Source organism: Diabrotica undecimpunctata, chromosome 8 (assembly GCF_040954645.1).
Source record: "Diabrotica undecimpunctata isolate CICGRU chromosome 8, icDiaUnde3, whole genome shotgun sequence".
NCBI classification, from domain to species: Eukaryota; Metazoa; Arthropoda; class Insecta; order Coleoptera; family Chrysomelidae; genus Diabrotica; species Diabrotica undecimpunctata.
In genome coordinates this window covers 74545286-74569486 of record NC_092810.1, presented here as the reverse complement: position 1 = coordinate 74569486, position 24201 = coordinate 74545286, and the positions used below count along the sequence as shown (strand labels likewise).

The following is a 24201-nucleotide window of genomic DNA, read 5'->3' as shown; positions in this document are numbered from 1 at the left end:
TCTCCCCACAGTCACATCGAGGAGACGGGTTCTTTCCCCATTTATGTAGCATGTATGCACATCTGCCATGTCTGGTTCGGATCCTATTTAGAGTGGACCATATTTTGCGTGGAAGATCAAAACCTGGTGGCTTGTGGGTAATGCAGGGCATGTTATTTTGCCATTCTTTCCATTCTTGGGACCATGCATTCGTGATGTTGAACTCCTCATGTATCATTCTTGCCGCTTTCATTGGTGGTTTTCTAGAACGGAGACGGGTATTTCGTGCATCCTCGGTATCTTGGTGGATCGGCAGGTTTATATTGTTCATGATCTTTTTGTATTCACGTGTAAGTGCGTCGACTCGTCGTAAATGTGGAGGTGGGATGTGACTTAATACTGGAAGCCATTGGGTGGGAGTTGATTTAATTGTACCAGCTATCTTCCTCATAGTGCTGTGCAGCTGCTTATCGACCTTTTTTACGTGTGGACTGTGTAGCCAGACTGGAGCACAATATTCAGCGGTCGAGAAAACAAGGGCAGTAGAGCGGAGAGTGGAAACCGATGCTCCCCAGGTGGTACCGCAGAGCTTCTGCGGTACCAATGTTATTTCTTGTACTCAACTTTTGGACAGTTTTTGTTAAATGCTCTTTAAATGATAGCGTTCTGTCTAGTGTTACGCCCAGGTACTTCGGTGTTTTGTTGTGGGTAAGTGTGGTATTTTCAAACCGTATGTTGAGTTCCTTTCCAGCAAGTTTATTGTTCAGGTGAAAGCAACTAACTTCTGTTTTGGATGCATTTGGTTGAAGTCGCCACTTGCGAAAATATTTGCTCAATGTATATAAGTCTGCCGTCAGAACTTCTTCAGACGTTTCTAGTATTCTGCATCGTGTAGCGAGGGCCCAGTTATCGGCGTATCCGAACTTTCTTGACTGTGTTTCCGGCATATCTGCTAGGTATAAGCTAAATAGTAGTGGAGAGAGCACTGACCCCTGTGGTAGGCCATTCTTAAGTTTCTTTGGTAGGCTGATATCTGTGCCCATCACTACTTGAAACATTCGGTCGTTGAGCATGCTATCTATTAGGCATGCTATTGGTTTACAGGGGATTGCACGGAGAATTTTGTATATAAGGCCCTCTCTCCATACTGTATCGTAAGCTGCCGAGAGATCAATAAATGCCGCTGAAGTTTTAAGTCTTCTTTGGAAACCCGCTTCGATGTAGGTGGTGAGTGACATTACCAGTTCTGCACAGCTTCGTTCTGGTCGAAAACCCGCTTGTTCGACTGGGATCGCCTGGTACAGTTCTGTACTGATTGTATTAAATATAAGCCTCTCTAATAGTTTGTAGATGGCAGAGAGAAGCGCAATTGGTCTGTAGTTTTTTAGGTTGTCGGCGGGTTTGCCTGGCTTTAGTATGGCTGTTATCTTAGAGCGCTTTAGTTCTTGTGGAATATTTCCAATTACCATGATGTCTGTGAAAATCGAGCCAGCCAAACTTTTGTATACTTGCCACAATTTATTAGGAATTCAGGGTGAATATTATCAAATCCTGGTGCCTTTGCTGGCTTAACGTCTTTAAGAGCCTTTGATATGTTTTCGCTGGTGAAGGGGAGGGAATGCTCCGTTTCTGTGGCTACGTGTTTTAAAGTTTTAAGTTCTCTCTTAACGAAAATGGTGTGTGCTTTATCCTTTGGTGCCCTGGATGTTTTTACTATATGTGATGCTACGGCATCTGGCTTTACGGCTGCCTCTCGGCGTTTCGTACGGACACCACTTCCTAATTTTCTCAGTAAACCATGCCTGTCTGCTTGATTTCTGGAAGTTTAGACTTTCCACTGTTTCGGTCCACTTTTGGCTTCTACCGGCGTCTAGGCTGTACAGTAGTTCATCCGCTATTTCTTGGTCGCCAGTTTCAAGAAAGCTCTGATATAATTCCTCGCTATTTTCCGACCAGCCAGGGATATAGTCTTTGCGATAGCCTCTTGGTATGTGTTTTTTGGCTACACTTAGGACGGCACCAACAAATCTGTGGTAGTTTTTGATATTAGGTGTAATCCACCCTAGGCATTTATCCAGATCCGCAGAGAAGTCAGTCCAGTTGGCCTTTTTAAAATTCCATCTTGGACGTGGGATAGAACTAATTAAAGGGATTTGCGTCCCTACTTCTATTATTACTGGTCGATGTTGGCTGTGTGGGAAATCAGTTAGAACTCTTCGTGAAGCCCCTAGAGGTATGTCTTTGTTGTCGGTCGAGACGAAGCATAGGTCGGGGTTGTATTCCCGCCTCCATGCCGCGGATCTGAAGGTTGATCGATCTTTGGCATCAAACAAAAGGTACAGCTGCCCATTTTATTAAAGCATTCCCATTCGCATCATTATTTTTGTACTTCCACTGTTCATGATGGCTATTGTAATCTCCAACGTATACAGCAGGGTGAGGATGTACTTCAATTGCTTGGGCTGGCCACGACGTAGCAGGTGGCTTGTAAATGTTGGACACGGTAATGTTAGCGATTTTTATGACCACATTATAAATACAGTCATCAGTGGAAGTAGAGATTAGCGAAGCATTTTCAATATCTTCTTTGACATATGTGGCTGTGCCGTATGTTCGGTGGTAAGTTGCGCCTAATAGTTCATAGCCCGGTATTTTGCCCCTTTTTTGTAGTTGCTTCTCTGTTTCGCAGTGGGTTTCCTGTATAGCAACTAAGTCAATGTTGTCATCTTTTAATAGTTTTGATAAAAACTGGCTTTTAGCATAGCTTATGCCTTCTATGTTTATATGGCAAATTCGAACTATAGGTCCGATTGGTCTGGTTGTGCGGTCCTCACAAGGGCCGTTTATTTTGTTTATCATCTTTCGTTGGAAGTGTTGTTTAGTCAGGAGATCCTAAGGATTGTCTGACTGCCAGTATGTGCTAGTTCATTTAGCATTACCCAGGGTGCACGTGTAGTATTCTACTACGGACGCGAACTAGCTCTACACCCCTAAATATATATATATATATATATATATATATATATATATATATATATATATATATATATATATATATATATATATATATATATATATATATATATATATATATATATATATATATATATATATATATATATTATGATTTCTGTTTTTAACGTTTCGGCAAGGGCATACTTAACATTGTCAAGTTAGATTATTTTGGTGTTCCCTTCTAATATCTAGAAGAAGCGGAACTAATCTTCGAAGTTGACAACGGCAAGTGTAACTTTGCCAAAACAAAGTTTTTTGAAGGTTATTCAAGTAAATTGTTTACTTCAAGCACTCGCATTACTATATGACTTGACAATGGCAGGTGCATCCTTGCCGAAACGTCAAAATAATGGTTTTTCTTAAAACCAAAATTATTCAACGTGGAATTACACCCTAAAAACTACAGACAGCACATATAGCTCCCATGGAAATTTTAAGTTTAATATATATATATATATATATATATATATATATATATATATATATATATATATATATATATATATATATATATATATATATATTATATATATATATATATTATATATATATATATATATATATATATATTATATATATATATATATCTACGGCATAAAGTGGACTCCGCCCATGTTAAAATTCAGGTTCAATTGAGCTCCGTGGTCAAGTGGATACCGATATACGGAGCTCACTTGACCATTCCATAATATTGGTTCTGTCGATTCATCAACATGTATAGTTTAATAATTTATAAAAATTTTTTGGAGCCCGTAAATACCCCTGTATCATAAATGTATATCGTTTAGTTCACGTGTATATATTATAGGGGTCGTACAGATCTTCTTCAATGTATATTTGAACCATACGTTTATCGGTTTAAGTAAGCTCTAAGAGTTTGGCAACTGTGTGATTAAACCGTATATTTTCAACACATACCCTGAACGGTTCATATGGGCTCTTTATTTTTATCTACTGTTCGTAGACAGTGCAATCTAATACGCATTACACTGAGTAACAGAGGATATCTTTTTACCTGGTATAACTACGTACTAAAAGGGAACTGGTTTTTTAAAAACAGGTATATAGATACAAAAGGATTTGGGCTTATTATTTAATGAAATATTCGCTTGCATAGGAAATTTTATTTTTCTGCATTTTTAAAAATGTTGTTCTTTTATTTAATATAATTTTATTAGTTCAATGCCGAACTCGATGTTTTTTTTTTAATTACAGAAATTTCCTAATATATTTTGTTTACGTGAGTATGTCTATGTACGTTTTATGTAAGCATCCGATTAATAAAAAGTAATTTTATTTCATCCAATCTTCTGCGATATCTTGTATAAAGCTTTTTTATTATTTTAGTTCTGGTCTTATTTGTGTACTACATATGATATCTCGATAAAAGGTTATCTCAAAATAAATATGGTTAAGAGCTACAATAGATATTTTTGTGTTAAAATTGGTAGTAGTGTGCACAAAAAGAAAGAATAGTTAATTTGTCTAAAGTGGTATATTCGGCAGCAGATGCATATAGTGCAAGCGTCTATGTTTTAAGGGCGGAAGGATGTGCACCTCATTTTTAGCTAACAAGCTTGCGAACAATATTATTTCTTGTCCTCAATTTACCTTTTAGTTTTAAACAATAATCTGTGACTGACCCCGTGCGATACAAACTATTTTCAAGGAATTTATAGGGAGTCTACGTTCAACAATTTCATGACATTATTGGATGTTCAATTTTGTGAAAGCGTTTATGTTAGGGAAATTGAAGGAGCACACACGAGCTTTTCAGGGGTTTTGGCTGAAAATTGATTCATAGTTTATTTGTATTGTGCAATAATAGGTGTATCGTCTATATAATAGAAGTCCTAGTATCTACCGGTATGGATCGTTCGTTTGTGTAAATGTTATACAGTGTAGGTGTCTTTATGCTACCCCAAGCGAGACCGTTCTTCATCTGCTATTCTTACCATTAAGTGATACAAAAAATATTCTCTTGTGTAGGCATACGCAGACAATATAAGTGAGTTTGTTATCTAAGGGTATACCATATAGTTTTTGAAAAAATATTCTGTAAGTTAAGGTGTCGTAAGCGGCATTTAGATTGAAAAATACCACCACTGATACCCGATATTATTCGTACCCATCTTTGATTTAGTATTTGTGATGTACATCACTTTGAATAGCTGACAAAATAAAGATATTGGCCAATAGTTTTTGTGGTCGTTGGAGTTTTTGCCAGGTTTAAGCAAGGTAACAACTTTGGCTTGTCTCTAGACTTTGGGTATCTCCTAATTTGAATACAGTTGTTCATCATCTGGATAAGCCATTGTAGTGTTTTTGGTCCAGATTTCGTAATAAGCTTTGTGCTCAGATGCTCAATGTCGGTATTTGTATTATTTTTCATTAAATATGTAGATGGTAGATCCAAGCTCAAAGCTTTTTCCGATAGAAATAGTATGTCTATATCTATAATGTGGTTTTCAGCGATCAGCTATATACCAAATATCCTAGGTTAGGCCCTATATGTGTTTCCTATACTAGAAATTAGTTAGATTCGTGTTTAGCTCATATGTCTGATAAGTTTAAGTAAAGTAAAGTTTCTTGATTTTTAGATATACCCTTAACAGTTATAGACATATGTTATTAGAATAGTTGGTCCTAAAAAGGACCAATTTGACAAAATCATATTAAAGGGGTGACTGAAGAATTAGCCGATTAATTAATTAATCATTACCCGGGGTATGCCCGATTGCGGTGGTCTTATTAGTACTTCAATCTTCCCAAAGGCTCGCTTTTTAAACCCCATAAGTAATGCGTAATCTTTTACTTTTTATTAAAAATTTAAATTTTACATGCCGTGTATTACTTTTTGAAGATATGTCAAATCAGATTTGTATAGTAATAATTTTAGTTTCTAAAGAGCCTCTTTGTGGAAAATAAATAAGTTTGTGATATCTGTCACAACTCACATATAGATAATAAAAAAAAACAGTTAAAATAAGTGTAAACAATCTTAACTACATACATCGTCGCCACTGTTCAGGTGAGGGTTTATCACAGATATCAAAGGTTACATTTTAATTCAATGTTCTATTTACGTATCTTCAATATTAAAAAAGTAGAAAAACACATGTTTATGCTTTTATTTTTTTTAATCTATTCTATTTTCTTTCTAGAGTTCCGTCTTTTTTGAACGACCTGTGTTCTTTTTTCAATTGGGCACTTGTCCAAAGCTATGACAAATACTCCTCTGCTATTTTACATTAATATGACATTCATTATTTTCTCTAAACACTTTGTCCTCTGCTATTCTACATTAATATGACTGATTTATTTTATCTTTCTTGCAACTATTTTAATGTTTATCCTGTGTATCTTCTTCTTCTTCTACTATTTCTTTTTATATAGACATAACTCTGTCTGTTTTTCAATGTGCCTCCAGTAAGTTGCCTTTCCATCGTTTTCGTGGTCGTCCTACTGATCGTCTTCCTATGGGTTAACCGTCTTTTGCCGTCTTTATTGTTTTATTTGTTGTCATTCGGCATATACGATCGTTTCATTCTACTCTTCTATTTCTTAACCAGTTCTTGTAGTTCTTCACCTTGCATCTACGTCGTATATCTGTACTTCTAGCTCTATCCCATAGTGTCTTACCATCAATTTTTCCAGGTGTTTTCATCTCTGCTGTGTCATATCCTTTTTGTCCTCTCTGTGTCAGATCTTGTTCCTGTCGCATATGTCATTATTCGTCTGATGACTGTTTTGTAAATTCTGCCTTTCGTTTCTTTTCCGATATTTTTAGTTCCTCATAATGTTTCATTAAGGCAGCCTGTGGCTCTGCTTGCTCTATTTACTGGGTCTTGCACTTAAGTTTCGAGCTTTCCGTAGCTAGATAATGTGATGCCTAGATATTTAAGCTCTAACACTTCTTCTATTATAATGACCTTCCAGCTCCAATTAACATCTTAGTAAATTTGCTGTTGTAACCATGCATTTTGTCTCTTTTGGGGAAATTAACATGTTAAATTTTCTGGCGGTTATATGAAATTGGTGCAGCATACGTTGTAAATCATTTTCACTTTGAAAGAGTAGTATTGCGTCGTCTGTACAGCAGATTATTTTTAGTTCTTATTTTTTATTATTTCATCCATAATCAGGTTGAATAATAGAGGACTCAGGTAATATCCCTATTTTATTTCATTGTCACCTTCAATAGGGTCGGTTAGTTCTTCTTCTACTTTTACTTTTATTGTGTTGTTTTGGTATATATTTTCGATCGTTTTGATTTTTCCTAGAGGTATCTCTCTTGCGTACAATAAGGGGATAACGTTTTTTTAATTTGTGTATCTTCTGTATATCATTATTTCTTTTGTGTATTAAAAATTAAATTTTGGTTATTATTTCTTAATATTCTCTTAACGTGTTTATTAATTGTCTTGTTATATGTGTATCAAGATATGTGTGTCATAATAGATTGTAATGCATATTTCATTTAATGTAATTAAAGTGCTCTTTGCGTTTGCCAATTACTTTCTCACTTCCTCAGCGATAGGTCTTTTTTTCCTCATCAATAACCTTATCCTCGCTCGATACAGCTATTTTTACCCTCTATAGCCCCGTGTGTACTTAAGGCAACAAAAGAGTTTTTGATGCAGAAAACTTTTTTAAAACAATTTCCGACTCTAGTATGCCCTCTGTTAATTTCAGACAACATTTGGTTATAAATTTTAATACACTTTGTGAACCTATGATGAAACCTATATGGAAATGTTTAACAATATGTCAAATGGACATGACTGCCTTATTAGTTTGTATTTTCGATCGTGATTTATTGTTATAAATTGTGTACAATTTATATAAAAATACATACAGAGGCATTATATCAGCATTTAGATATTGATTACCGTTGACATTTGTTTATTTTATTGTGTTGTTTCAGTACTGTGATAAAAACAGATATGTTGCTTTGAATCCACGCTGGACCATATTATTTTAAATTATTTCTTTAAGATGGATACAAAGACGTTCTACGGGAAAAGCAGTAAATATCCGAGGAATACAAAGACTCTGACTTTGATAGTGATAATAAGAAAGTAATAATGAATTTTCCAGGTACTCAGATATCAATCGATCCAGGATCAAATAAAATGGAAAATGAAGACGATTTGTACGAAGCAAATTTAGACCAGGATACCCATTTAGATTTAGACCAAGATGAAGATGAGGGCGATACCGATAAAACAGAAAAACACACTGAACAAAATGTGCTCAAAAGGTCAAAAATGATCGTAAAAAACATTCAGTGGAAGAGTGGTTCCCGAACAGTATTTCCAATTCCAGAATGGAAAGGTAATTTACCAACATGCAAATTATTAGAACCGGAATCCCCTCTACATTATTTTAAAAAGATGATATCTACCAATATGCTGGAAAACATAATAGAACAAAGTAATTTGTATGCACTGCAAAATAATATAAATAAACCATTGAATATGACACTAACAGAATTAAACCAATTTATTGGATCTGTTCTACTGATGTCAATATATGGCATGCCAAGGACAAGATCATTTTGGCAGAAGGAAACACGTGTTGCTCAAATAGTCGATACTATATCTAGGAATCGCTGGGAAGAAATAAAAACTAAAATGCATTTCAGTAATAACGAAAATATGGTCAACAATAATGATAAGTTATACAAAATTAAATCGTTCATCAACGGTTTAGTTTAAAATTTTCAAAGTATTCCAATGAGTGAAAAATTGTGTATTGATGAACCAATGATACCATTCAAAGAGGCACATTCTTTAAAACAATATATGAAGAACAAACCCAAAAAATGGGGATACAAGGCATTTGTTTTGTGTGATAGCAATGGTATTGTTTATAAGTGGGAATTATATACAGGAACTGTTAAACATCCTCTTCATTTACCTAATGTAGACACCAGCGGTAATGTAGTAATAAGAATGTGTGAGATAGTCAAACCAAACAAATACTATAAAGTATATTTTGACAACTGGTTCAATAGCATTCAGTTGCAGATTGAAATGAAAAAACGTGGACTGCAATGTTTGGGAACTGTTCTTCCAAACAGATTGCCTTATTGCCATTTTTCTGATGACAAGAATATGAAGAAACAGGGCAGAGGTACTGTAGAAGAAAAGCACGCTACAGTAAATGGCATAAGACAAACAGCGTTAAAGTGGTACGATAATAAACCGGTTAATTTGCTTAGTACATTTGTTGGTTCTGAGCCTACTTCGTTAGTCAAGAGGTGGGATAAAAAACAAAAATCAGGAATTATTGTATGCTGTCCAAATTCAGTGCAATTTTATAATACATTTATTGGAGGTGTCGATCTTATGGATTCACTAATTGCTCGTTACCGAACAGACATAAGATCTAAAAAGTGGTATTTAAAAATATTTTTTCACCTTCTGGATTTAGCTGTTGTTAACAGCTGGTTGTTGCATCCTCGTGATTGCGATTACTTTGAAATTAAAAAGAAAAACCAGTTGCCTTTGTTACAGTTTAAGTCCCACTTATGTAGCGTACTGTTAGTAAGAACTGACCAGATCAAAAACAAAGGACGTCCCAGGCTCAGTGAAATTGAGAACGAAATTGTAAAAAAACAGAGGAGAGGATCTACTGCTATTGTACTACCAAAGGAAGTTAGGCTTGACCAAAGGCCAGTAATTTCTGAAAAAAAGGGAAGATGCAAAAAACCAGGATGCTGTAATACTTCTAAAGTAATGTGCGATAAATGTTAAGTTGCTTTATGTTTTACAACTACAAATATTTGTTTTTTTGAATGGCATAATAAATAAGTATATAACTTGTTTCGTTAGTTTTTGCTAAACACTCCCAAAACACTTCCCAAACGAAATTTAAAAAATCTAAAAAAATTACTAGTTGTTGTAAATGGATATTTGAGCACATATACAAATTAAAACATTTTATAAACAAACAAGTTTACAAAAAAGTAGGGGAAATAGAGGGCTAAGATATTTATATTTCACTATATGCTCTATGAGTTGGTTTTCAATTCAAATTTGCACCTATGACGAAATTTATAATATCTAAGATCTGGTGCTTTCATATGAAACTGGAATAAAACACTTATTAGATAATATTTATTTGTTTTGAGTACATTTTTTTTAAAACCTAGTATATAAAAAAATAAATATTTGTCTGTCAACAAATTTCTATATAAAAGTACGAGGCACTATTATTCTTATGCTGTGAGCTTTGCTGCTCTGTTACTTTTATAACGCTTAAGCTATTTTTAATTTATTGTAAATATTTTTGAGGTGTGTTTAGTTAAATGATCATTTTTAAGGTTAGTACATTTGATTAAATGAAATTGACATTAATTTGATAGTTTCCATTTTATTAGTGTTGATGGTATATGACTAGCATCTGTTGGTACTATATATCAATTTCAACATGTGGAAGTGAGAGCACTTTCTTGTTAGTAATTTCAGTTTAAATTTTGACGAAACCAGAAATAACCCATAATATTCTTTCCGTGTGATCTTAGTATTTCCGTTGATTAAATAGTATAGGGTATCCAATATTTCAATCATCGGTATGTCAGAGTGATTTTTATGAATTTTATATATATTTGCAAAATGAAAAAGAAAGTTTAGTACAGGCAGTTAAACAGCTGATCTGTCAATTTAGAAGTAAGAGCAAGTACCAACTTGCTGAAAAGTATACCCATACACAAAAGGAATAATAAAATGTACTGCACAAACTATAGCGCTATAAGCTATATATAAGCTATATCTCTATTAATAATTAGGATATACAGTATTTTTTCTAATACACCTGGAACGATTGAGTAAATAGGTGAACTATAAAGTAGGTGAATATTAGTGTGGAATTAGAAAAACTTAATAAATCGTTGATCAATTATTCACTATTAGGCAGTTAATGAGAAATGTTGGGAATACATACAAAAAAAATCATTAAACTAGTTATTTATAGATTTTAAACAAAGACTGATATAATCATAAGAATAAAACTATGAAATACCATTACAGAAAAGAATACTGTCGACTTATTTTCAAATGTAAATTGATTTCAAACAGGAAGATTCCATTCCAAACTCTATTTAAAAAGTAAAATCAATAAACAGATAATTATATACATAAAGATTATACAAATCGCAAATATTGGAAAACCTAAATATGCGTGGTCAAAATATTAAAAATCAAAGTGCTTTAAAAAGTGAATGAACTCGCCTAACAGCTGTTTTGAAAACAATATATTATGAAACGAATTGGGGATATTATATTACACAAACTAAACCGCTTGTCTACAAAAAAATCAAGAAAATATGACACGACAGGAAAGACTAATGACTTTACAGCTAATTGCCACATAAATATCAATGTAAAGCAAAAATACTTATTTAGATAAACGTATAATGTTTCACTAAACGGTAACGAAAAATGTTACAAATAAAGGTTAAAATATGCTTTTCAATTCGCGGTAACAGATTTAATAAAGTTCAGCACACAGTATAAATTCGTAACAAAATTCATATACCAGTAAACGGTACTCGATACAGCAGCAAAGTAATTTTGGCAACAAATATGTAGGTTGTACTTTACCCCATTGGAATCATAGTACCCGCTATGGAAAATGGTGTCTTCTTTGACATCCAGCAACCACAAATGTGAAATTAGGAAAGATTAATGCGAAATTAGGAAAATTCAATGAACCGTTGATCAAATATTCACTATTATATACTTAATGAAAAATGTTGGGAATAAAAAAAAACTTAGTTATTTATAGATTTTCAACAAACATATGATATAATTATAAGATTGTAACTAAAATGCTATGGAAGAACTAGGCATACATAAGAAAAGTAACTGCCAACTTACTTTCAAATGTCCAGTGACCTCAAACAGGAAGATGCCCTGTCTCCAATCGTGTTTACCATCGTTTTGGAGAGCATCTCCCGGAAAGCAAATACAGAAAATCTCACAGTTTAATAATTAAGGTCCTCATATTATACGGACCTTCGACGATAAGTTTAATATAGTAGCGAAAATAATTATTGGTAAGCAAAAAACATTAATACATTAAATAGAAAAAAGCGCAAAAAAGGGTCCTCCAAATCAACGATAATAAAAAAATATATGGCTATCACTTTGAAATGTTTCATCGGTCTAAATATTTGGAATTTAAAAGCACTTTTAACAAAAACACTACAAAAGAGAATAACAACAGAATACAAGCTGGCAATTGCTACGTTTTAAGCAAAAAAATTAAATCCAAAAATACATCCCGCAGTAAAAAAAATAAGAATCTACGTACGTAAGTAAAACACAAACAATGAAAAAATAAAATAAGAGCCGATTGAGCGTCGTAGAAGGAAATAGATAATTATGTTATGAATAAGATCACAAATCAAGACAAAGTGCAAAACAATAACTTTAGCGTTGAGATTTAATTTCTTGTACGACGGTGCAATTTTTATATACCTGTTTGACCCTAGCATTAGTTCCCGGTCGTAAAACACTTCTGAGGGCTTTTCTAGCAATCCTGATCTCAGTAATACCTGAGTTTTACTTACATTATTTTATATATCCTGATTTTAGTAGTTCGCATTACACTTCTGGATTTAAAAGTGTTATGAGGTGATACATATATCAGTTTGCTACCTGAATTTTCCCTTTTATCTCTTATGTGACAACGTTATCTGCGATATCTAAAACGCCCCAATTTTTCAAAATTTTATGGGTCTATTGTTGCGTTATATGCTCTATTCTACATCATCTCTTTTGTCTGTTAATAAATATTTATTTGGTTTTATCGTTACTATTATACCGTTTTTTTTGCTGGTAATAGCATTATTCTATAGTATTTTAATATTTAATCTATGGATTAAATTCGGATAGCGGATAGTGATATTCTTTACTTTCTCGGAGAATTTATAGTGTAACACACAAAAACCGTATTAAATTGCCAAAAACTTCCTTGCATATTCTATTTATTTATGAGGGGCAGCAGCAATATCAGTACCTACCATAATAATGCATATAGTCGTGGACTGGCTAATCGTTGGATAATAGGAAACATGGATGTAGCAGTTTTAATGGTTTGGTGACTGCTTACTGAAATCGGGGAGCAGAGATATCAGTACCAAGTTAATGACTATAGGAGTTGCGGATACATTTTCTGATAATTTAGTTCCTCCCTTTTTTTTTAAATATACTATAGAAGTCTCAAGTACAGGTCTCATTGGTACAGGTAATTGTGAAAGATGCATAAGGTATTTAGACATCGTTTTTTGTAAATTGAATGTTTTAGATTTTCAGATGTATAAACTTGACGTGAATTAATTTGGACTCGTTTAGTTTAGGCTCTAATAGGTATACTATTTGTAGGTTAAACTCCCATGCTATACTTTAGCAAAGGCCTAAGCAATGTCAAAAAAGACTAGCACAATTTTTTTTTCTAAAACGTATTTCTCAACAAGTTTCTCACTTAGTTATATCGATAATTCTGTATATTCAATTAATCATGAGATACTTTTTATCTCTGAATAAAAATTATCGGTTTGGAATCAGCTCCTTTTTTTATTATTGGTTTCATTAACTTATATAAATAAATATAACCTGATTTAAAGTAAAGCTGAAGTTGGTTTTTAAATGCACACTTTAATACTCTGTTTTTGTTTGCCTTATTTTTAGACCTTTTGCTCAAGCGCCCATCTCCATTGTCTCAATCATTAATTCAATTATCTCTCCTTATCTCTTACTAACACCACATCGTTAGCATACATCAGGCACCAAGGAATATCTCCTTGACATGTTTTCGTTAATTTTTCCAACACTAATTAGAAGAGATAAGGGATTAGCACTGACCACTGATGCAATACTATTCTCAAATGAAATTTATCAGTCTTACCCTCACTTGTTCTAACATTAGTTTTCCATTACTTGCGTTATGATAAAAATTGCATCCGTTGTTGATTTGCCTTGCATGAATTTAAACTGAATATTTCTGTTTCTTCCTGTATCCTACTATCAATTATTCTCTCCCATAGTTTCATGGTGTTACAGAGTAGTTTTAGGGCTCTATAGTTTGTACAGAGTTTACCATCTACTTTGTTTTTGTATACAGGTACTAAAATGCTACTTCTCCATTCATCCGGTATTCGCCTTACTTTCAAAATTCTATTAAATAGTCCTGTTAGCCAACTTGTTCCTGATTTTCCTAATGCTGATCATATATATCCAGGGATGCCATCAGGACCTATGCCTTTTCTTTTTTCATCTTATGTAGCTCTTAAATTACTTCCGCGGTCGTCATTTTCGGCACCATTGCTATTACTGTCTCTGTTGCCTCTATAGATACTTTCTCAAACTCTTAGTTTAATTGGTCGTTACAGAACTCCTTGTAGCTATTTTTTACATCCTTTCCTTGCATAAATAGTTTAATGTATTTATTTCGTATACATTTAATCTGATTAAAATCTTTGGTTTTCTTTGCTCCACTTTTAGCAATTTTGTATATGTTTTTTTCTTAGTACTCAGTTCATTGTACAGCTTTTCATGCGCTGCTATCTTAGATTGTGCTACCGCACATTTGCTTCCTCTTTATCTATTTGATACTTTTGATGATCTTATTCTGATATTTTTTCTTGTCCCTCCTTATATAATCTTCTCTTGTCTTTTATATTGTCTTAAACATCGTCTGACTATCTATATTTACCAATTTTTAAGTCAATTTTCTGAGATTTTTTCAAGTATTTTAGTTACACCCTCTTTAATAATTTTTGACACATTTCTCCAAATTTCATTATGACCTTTTTCCATATTCCAACACATTCTTTTTTTATTTCTGTTCTAAATTGAACTACTTTGTCGCTTGTTAACGTCAATTAATTGTTTTTGTGACTCTTCTCGATATTTTGGTTTTATTTCATATTTTACTTGTATATCTAGTACCAGCACTTTATGCTGTTGGCTTACAGTTTCACTAATTATTACTTTAGAGTCTTTACATAAGGGACTGGCTTACGATCCATATTTGGAATTGATTTTGTCTGCTTTTAAATTGGATAAGTTGGCTTTCTCTTTTCTAAAAGCATGTACTAACAGTGGACTAGGTATGGCCACTGTTAGTACATGCTACTGCTAATTCCAGCATATTATCTGCCATATTATTTGCTGCTAATAGCATTCTAATATTTCATCTATAGATTAAATCCGTATAACAAATAGATATTTTTCACTTTCTCGGAGTAATAATATTCTAACATAAAAAATCCTATTAAATTGCCAAAACCTTCCTTGCATATTTTATTCACTTATAAGGGACAGCAGCAATATTAGTACCATAATAAGGGTATAGTCCTGGACTGGCTAATCGTTGGATAATAGGAAGCATGAGTGTAGCAGTTTTAATGTTTTCGGGACTGCTACCTGGTATGGGGGAGCAGAGATATCAGTACCAAGTTATTGCATATATGAATTGTTGCTTGAACTTTATTATTATTAAACAGCACTATATAAACAGCACTATATTCTATAACACAAGAAACACTGTTATAAAACAGTCGAATAATATACAGATTCTCAATTCAAATATTCAAAAAATTAAAGAACAGCTTACTAAAATAGAAATCGCCTATTTAAAATGCAATCCATTAATGGCCCAAAGTACCAAGCACTTGTAGCATATGGTAATGATATTGATCTCATAAGAAACTCTCTCCCGTCTGCGACATCTTCAACAAAGTGAAGAGAACACGAAAAATGTTTTACTTAAAATCAACAAAATGAAAAACAAATACAAGCGAATCAACAGAAGAGAGCAATTCAATCTAGATTGTGAATAAAACAAGTGATGTTTTTATCTAAGGGGACGTCATAGAATTTTTGGAGAAATTTTCTCTAATTTAATATGTCGTAAGCGGCATTTCGATTGACAAATACTACCCCTAATACCTGATATCTTTCGTACCCGTTGTTGATTTTTGCAACAACGGGTACGTTATTACATACTTTATAAGTATTACGAATAAAAATAAATAAGCAAGAAGAATGTAAGTGTACTATATTTAAACCAAGTGACAGAAAAAAGAATATTATACATACATGTACTTCTAAATTAAAAATTATATGCCTGACAACGCAAGATACAAAAAACAATGATTTAACATTGAAAACAATGATAGCTTGCACAAGCGACAAAGTATTTAAAACGATAAGGCCGAACATATTATATGTAATTGTAATAGATATGTTGGCTAAAATTATACCATAAGACACCGAAATATTATATCTATGTATTTATGTGTATCTAAAGTATAGTAGTATATTGAATTCCATACATTAAAAAAATCGAAATATTTAAATTAGACAGTAAAAAATTATAATTTTAAGATTGATTTATAAATTATTATAATTTAAATTTTACTGCTTGATGAAACAAATATTGTAAGTCATACACTATAGCAATCGAAACATCGGAAAGTACATTTATAATATAATAAATATTTCAGTGCCAATGTATTAAAAAAAATTCTAGTACATAAACATGGACACTTGCCTATTCAAAGTTTATAATAGACACTAATTTCAGTTTATCTATAATTAAAGCAAGTAATATAAATTAAAATTATTAAAATATTTAACTACATTAACCAAGTACGTATTTGTGAAATTTCTCGATGACTAAATTGATTGATATTTAAATAAATTTGAAGTTCCAAAACGTACCTGCTGTAACAACGCACGTCAAATAACTGTCAAAGTGAAAATTTGAATTTAAAAGTTCTCCGATAAAAATTATAGTTTTTAATAATTTTTAAACAGTATCGATTTAAAATTTAAGTGCAAAAACCATAATAAACGAGCCGGTTTTCTAATTAGTATTGTGATTTACTTTTTATGTATAATTAGGATTTTAATTTTGACCATATAGTTAAACGACAAGTGTTTTACGGTTGTAAACTTATATTTTGTTCCCCCAATGGGGGACACTAGTGCAGGGACGTCCTCGTTGACGCAAATGTTAGTAGATAATAGTGAGGACCATTTAAAAATAACTAATAATCAAAGCATGACCATAAAAAATGTCAACAGTGTAGGTGCTGTCATGGAACCGGAAAAGAAAACCTTTAATTTACGCTCAGATAAGTATAATATTAAAAATATTTGGGTTTATATTGAAAAAGTAAATGCTGAAAATTTAGGTAGATTACATCCGATGACTGTTGGTCACATATTATTCAAAAAGTTAAAGCTTACAAATATTTTAGAAATTAAAAGCATAGGTAGAAATCGCATCAAGGTTTTGTTAAAGTCTTTACTGGAAGCAAATAATTTAGTAAATAATCAAGCATTAAAATTGGAAAATCTTAAGGCGTACATACCTAATCATTTGTTGGAAATCAAGGGTTTAGTACGGGACGTAGATACTCAGTATGACGTAGATTATTTAATAAATACTATAGAGTCATCTTCTAAAGTTATTAATATATATAGAACTAAACGTAAAGTTGTTAATGATAATAAAGTTGAATTCGTAGATAAAAAGACAATAATTATCACATTTGAAGGCAACGTTCTGCCAAATTATGTTTCTTTTAATAAGGTATTTTGTCCTGTTGAACAGTATATTGGAAAAGTCGTTCAGTGTTATAAATGTCTTAGATTTGGACATGTATCCAAACAGTGTAAAAGTACACAAGAACGGTGTATTCAATGTAGTGAAATTAAAGAAAAAGATCATAATTGTAATAGAGAAGTTGTATTTTGTATTCATTGTAAAAGTAGGAACCATCTGTCGATATCTAATAAATGTCCACAATACGAAAAACAGAAAAAAATAAAAAATATAATGGCTGAACATAACATATCTTTTGTAGAAGCACGTAATTACTGTGAAAAGTCCTTTTCAAATTTTGTAAGTAACAATTCCTTTGAATGTTTAGCAGAATATGAAAGGGATTTTCCTAGTTTGCCTACAACTAGTAAAATTATTCCGGTATCTAAACAAGTTTCACACAAGCCAAATTCTGTTTTTACTCACACTGATTTAAATATTACGAAATCTCAAACAAATAAAAAAAGAAAAGTCAATTCACCAACTACACAGTCGTCTACTGAGAAACCAATGTTTCCTTTTGTTTTTGGACCTGATAAACCTTTACCTGTTAATCGAATTGTACCAAATTATGAAAACGTTGAAATTAAAAGAAATGTAACTGAAAGTCTTTCTACTTTTATATATCAGCTTTTACAAAGTATACAAACTTTTGATGATATACGATCTATAGATAAACAATTAATAGTCAATAATATTGAACAGGTATTGGAGGGTACTCTGATTAATACTAAATAAAAAAATGTCTTGTCAACCTAAGTTAAAAATAATGCAGTGGAATGCTCGTTCTGCTGTCTCAAATAAAAATAGTATGATGCATTATTTAGTAACTAACAAAATAGACATAGCTCTTATTAGTGAAACATGGTTTAAAAAAAATGTATTATATGATTTTAATGGGTATAATCTTGTTCGTAATGATAGGTTGGATGGTTATGGTGGAGTTGCTATACTGATAAATAAATCAATTTGTTTTACTGAACTAAAAATTGAAAATAATAATTACAATAACGAAATACAGTTATGTGCTATAAAAATTAAATATGGAAATAGTCAAATTAGTTTTATGTCACTATATAGAGCCCCGAAAATAAGATGCACGATAAATGATTGGATTAATATATTTTCCCAGTTACAAAAACCAATTATAATAGGAGGTGATTTTAATGCCCATCATACTATTTGGGGTTCAAGTACAAATGATGGAATCGGAATACAGCTGATTAAAATGGCAGATGATCTTGAATTTACAGTTTTAAATAATGGACAACCAACAATACTAACTCAACCTAACCAGAATTACTCAATGATTGATGTAACTTTCTGCAGTCCGGATCTTGTTAGTAAGACTGAATGGTCTATCTCTTCAGACACGCTAGGATCAAATCATTTTGTTATACAGATGGAAATTTGCATTAAAGCCGAAACAGAAAAAATATTACCAAAAAATAAATGGAACATCAAAAAAGCTAATTGGCCTTTATATACTTCTTTAGTACAAAACTTTTTTAACCAAAATACTGAAATTTCAAATAACACATCAAGCAAATATGAACATTTAATTAATAGTATAAATTATGCTGCTCACATTGCAATACCACAATATAAACCTTTTAAGCCAAAAACTCGAAACCCGCCACCTTGGTGGAATTCTGAATGTGACACTATTATTAAAAACCGACAATATTCACTCATGAATTATAAAAAAGAACGTAATTTTGAGAACTATATAAAATGCCAATCAAACATGGCAAGTACAAAAAAACAACTAAAAAGTATTGCGAAACAAAGCTGGGTCAATTGGGTTTCTTCTCTTAATAAATCAATACCATCATCAGTACTTTGGACTCAAGCTAGAAAGTTATACAGAAAATCACCAACAAAAAAAAAATCTTTTGAAAATATTTGGATAGAAGAGTTTTTTGATATAATTGCTCCTCCAACAGTGATATCTATGCCTAATAAACCTGAGAAAATAGTAACCGACAAAAACCACTTTTTACTTCAACCGATTAGACAGACAGAACTAAGCTATGTTTTAAATAATCGTTCTAGCACAAGTCCTGGTTATGACCACATTAAGTATCCTATGCTTGATCTGCTTCCTCCAATCGCTAAAGATCTTTTATTGGAAATATTTAACGAATTTATGTCTGCAGGTACGGATGAATTTAAAGAAGTTATTGTAATCCCAATTTTAAAGCCAATGAAGGATCCGAATCTGGCAAAATCATACAGACCAATTTCACTTATGTCTTGTGTTCTCAAAGTATTAGAAAGGATACTAAAAGTAAGGCTTGAATGGTGGTTAAGTGAGAAAAAACTACTTCCAAATTCTCAGTTCGGTTACAGACAAGGATGTGGTACTTTGGATGCACTCGCTACCGTAGTAACTCACATTCAAAATGCATATTCTCGCAATACGTATGTTCCACTATTATGTTTGGATATTGAAGGTGCATATGACAGTGTTAATTTAGATATGCTAAAAGAAAAAATGATTCAACAATTCCAAATACCTTTCCTGCTTGCCCAAAATATTGTCAATTTCTACTTAAACAGGAAAATATATATTAGGATGGAAAACAATCAACTCATTGGACCACGTTTTAATAGTTCGGGTCTTCCACAGGGCTCAGTTTTAAGTCCACTTCTATTTAATCTTTACACAGCCGATTTTCATAATATTAGTATCGAAAAAATTTCATTTAATACAATACAATATGCAGATGACTTCTGTATCTATACTGAATCTAAAAAATACAATGACGGCTTAAACACATTGGAATGTGTTCATGAACATTGCTGTAGGTGGTTTAGAAAAAATGGTTTTGAGTTGGCAAACAACAAGTCTAACATTTGTATATTCACTAGACATAACTTGCCTCAAAGAGAACAAATAATATTAAATGATAATTATTTTCCCCTCTGTAAGTCGATAAAATATTTGGGTATGATTTTGGATACAAAACTGACCTGGAAACTGCATGTTGATTTTATGCTTGATAGGTGTAATAAAGCACTAAACTTTCTCAAATCAATTACAAAAACTTGGTGGGGTGCTGATGTTGAAACATGTCTTCTATTTTATCGTTCTTATATCAGGTCCATTATAGATTATGGCTCTGTACTTTACGGATCCGCTAGTAACAATATTTTAGGCCGTATAGATGTTTTTATAAACACAGTTTTGCGGTGTTGCATGGGTGCTATGAGATCTACCCCTATTGAACCACTTTATGTTGAGACAATGGAACCGCCCAGTAAATTTAGAAGAGAATATCTCAGTCAAAAATTTCTCCTTAAAGTTCGTGCTTACAACACTTGTTTATATAAAGATATTAGTAGTTTAAACTATTTCGACTTAACAAATAAATATTGGACTCACAAGAATTCTCCACCCTTATGCGAAGCATTTCGAAATACTGCAAATAAAGATACTGAACTTACAGTTGCAAATAAAGTGGTACATTTTAAAGATTTCTTTGAGTTACTGGATCAAGTACATATAATACAACCTATTTATCATGAGAACCCTTTAATAAGTCGTATTGTTTTAAACAACTATCTAACAAATTGGCCAAAATCGGTTTGTATTTATACAGACGCATCTAAAAGTTCAAAGGGTACTGGTTGTGCCTTTTATATTCCAGATAAATTTATAGAAAAAATGTTTAAGCTGCCCACAAATTTCTCTATTTTTAGTGCCGAGGCTGCGGCCATATATGAAGCTTTAATTTATTTTAAATTTGCATCCTATAGTTCAGCAGTAATTTTATCTGATTCATTATCTGTACTTACAGCTATTCAAAAACCGCAACTACCATGTAGTACTTCTAATCCATACATTTTTTTAATTAAAAAATGCTTATTTGAAATTAATAAATACACCAAAAAAATAAAATTGATGTGGATCAAAGCACATTCAGGACTTACATATAATGAACACGTAGACCAGTTAGCTAAAAATTCCATCATTCATGGAACACTAACCAACTATCATCCTTGCATTATAGATGCTTTTGCTTGTTCAAGAACTGAACAAATGAACAACTGGAAAGCACACTGGGAAAAGTACTGTAGTATTTCAACAACACAATATAGTTTGATACAACCAAATATTCCAAAAAAACCTTGGTATAACAATTTCATCCTCCCTCGCAAATATATAACTACCATCAGTAGACTTAGATTTGGTCATGCATGTTATCCTGCACATTTATTTAAAATAAATATATTAGATTCCGATATTTGTCAAGAATGTCAGATTAAAAGTGACTTAAACCACATATTTTTTGAATGTCAAAAGTATAAACAACACACCAACAACCTTATTAAAAGAATGATGGACAAGAACATCCCACTTCCTGTTAATATTCTCTTTCTACTATCACTTAATGAAAAGAAAATGTTTGACTGCTTGATAAACTTTTTGTCTGATAGTAAAGTATGCCTGTAATTAGATTTGTAACCTATGTTTGGAAAAAAAAAAAAAAAAAAAAAAAAAAAAAAAAATAAAAAAAAAAGATTAAAAAAAAGGAATATAAAAAAATACTTAAAAAAATAGATTAAAAAAAATAAATTAAAAAAAAAATTAATCAAAAAAAAATAAATAAAAAAAAAGGATTATAAAAAAAATAAAAAAAAAGAAAAAAATAAAAAAAAAAAAAAAATAAAAATATAGTAAAACAATCACTAAGAGGATCTAAACCTCCGAGGTGTTGAATCGGGTTTATGTCCTAACGTAGTGATTAAAAAAAATATATATATTACCATAGTTGTATTTATTAATATAGTAGGTAGATATTTTTATTTGTAAGATGTATACACTATGTATTTCACGTCTGTCAATAACTGAATTATAATAAAGGTATAATATAGTATTTATTAACATAGTATGTACATTAGCTAAGTACGGAATAATTATATTATTATTAGTATATTAATCATGTTTCACTAATTCTTTAAATATTTATTATTTTAAATATTTATCGAAAATAAAGCTCATGCTGATTGTGACTGGCTGAATGACAATTGTCCAAGCCAAGAAAAAAAAAAAAAAAAAAAAAAAAAAAAAAAAAAAAAAAAAAAAAAAAATACCTGCTGTAAAATTTAAAAATCTACGACTAATCAAATTATTGGCAACATCGGAGGAGTTTAGTTGGGTACGCAAAGAAATGTATACGGATCCCAAAAGTGTTTTAACGTATTACAGAGTTCACTTAATCCGACGTGTTGGTCGGAGTCCACATAAAGCGCTACCCAGATAATAATATACACGGTGTATATTCGCCTGGAGTTAGTATAATACCGTTTTAGTACGGAGCTCTCATTAACCGCTAGATCTATATATATATATATATATATATATATATATATATATATATATATATATATATATATATTATATATATATATATATATATTATATATATATATATATATTATATATATATATATATTATATATATATATAGGTATATATGTATATATATACAGGGTGTTTCAAAAAAAGGTAACCCCGTCTCTAGAGTAGGTAAAAAACTGAAAAATAATTGGGATTTGCTTAGTAAAAAATTTTTCTAACGCCATCCGTTTTCAAGATACAGGGAGTTGAAGAAAAAAAATTTTTTTACGATTTTGCCGAAACTACTGGCAATATTGTAATGAAATTTTATACGAATATGTTTTGGAAGCTGCTACATCCCATGAATTTGTTTTTATATCTGATTCTCATAGAGGGCGCTAGTTACACGGATCGTACTAAGTATTAGTCAATATAACTTTTTTAAGAGTATAATTATTAATCAAAATTTTAAGTAAACTTAAACATCATTTAATTTTACACGAAAAAGGTACTCTTGGTAAAACTCGATACTGTGTACCGTTTTAGGAATATTTTGATTTGAAAATTATGAAGTAATAATTGATGCTGGTATAAAATAGTTAGTAATTAAACAAAACTCACAAGAAGAAAATTAAATTAATGACTAAGAACGTAAAATAAAATTCAATTATAGTAAGTGTTCAAAATGCCCTCCATTTTCGCGAATACACAAGTCTATTCTTTTTTCTAAAAATTCCATTAACCTTCTAAACGGTAGGAGATCAGCTATGATGTCATTAAATTGACGTTGGATTCTTTCTTCCAATTGTTGGCATGAATTTACCTGTGTAGCATATTTCCTTAATATACGACCAAACTACGTAGTGTTAAAATCGCATGACCAAGGAGGCCAATGAATCGGAGCTTTTGCACCTCTACCAATCCATCGATTCGGAAAATGATTACTCAACCAATTACGACACCTTCTATCAAAGTGTAGTGGAGCTCCATCGTGCATAAAAAATAAAGATCTTCGCTCGTTTAGAGTTAAATCTTCTAATATCTCGAATAAGGAATTGTTTAAAAAATCAAGATACATATCACCATTTAATTTTCCAGGTAGAATATGATAACCTATTAATTTGTTACCTAAAGTTGCTGCCCAAACATTAACTTTAAATGAGTGTTGGTAATGTGATACCCTTTTGACTCGTGGATTCTCATCACACCAGTAGTGTGAATTATGGGAGTTAAAC

The 24201-nt window shown here is 31.7% G+C and overlaps 1 protein-coding gene across 1 annotated transcript in view; it reads left to right on the top strand.

Moving 5' to 3' along the window:
- Positions 1-24201, top strand: part of LOC140447701 (laminin subunit gamma-1-like) — a 318345-nt gene that overhangs the window by 234112 nt on the left and 60032 nt on the right. The gene's annotated exons all lie outside the window — the stretch shown is intronic.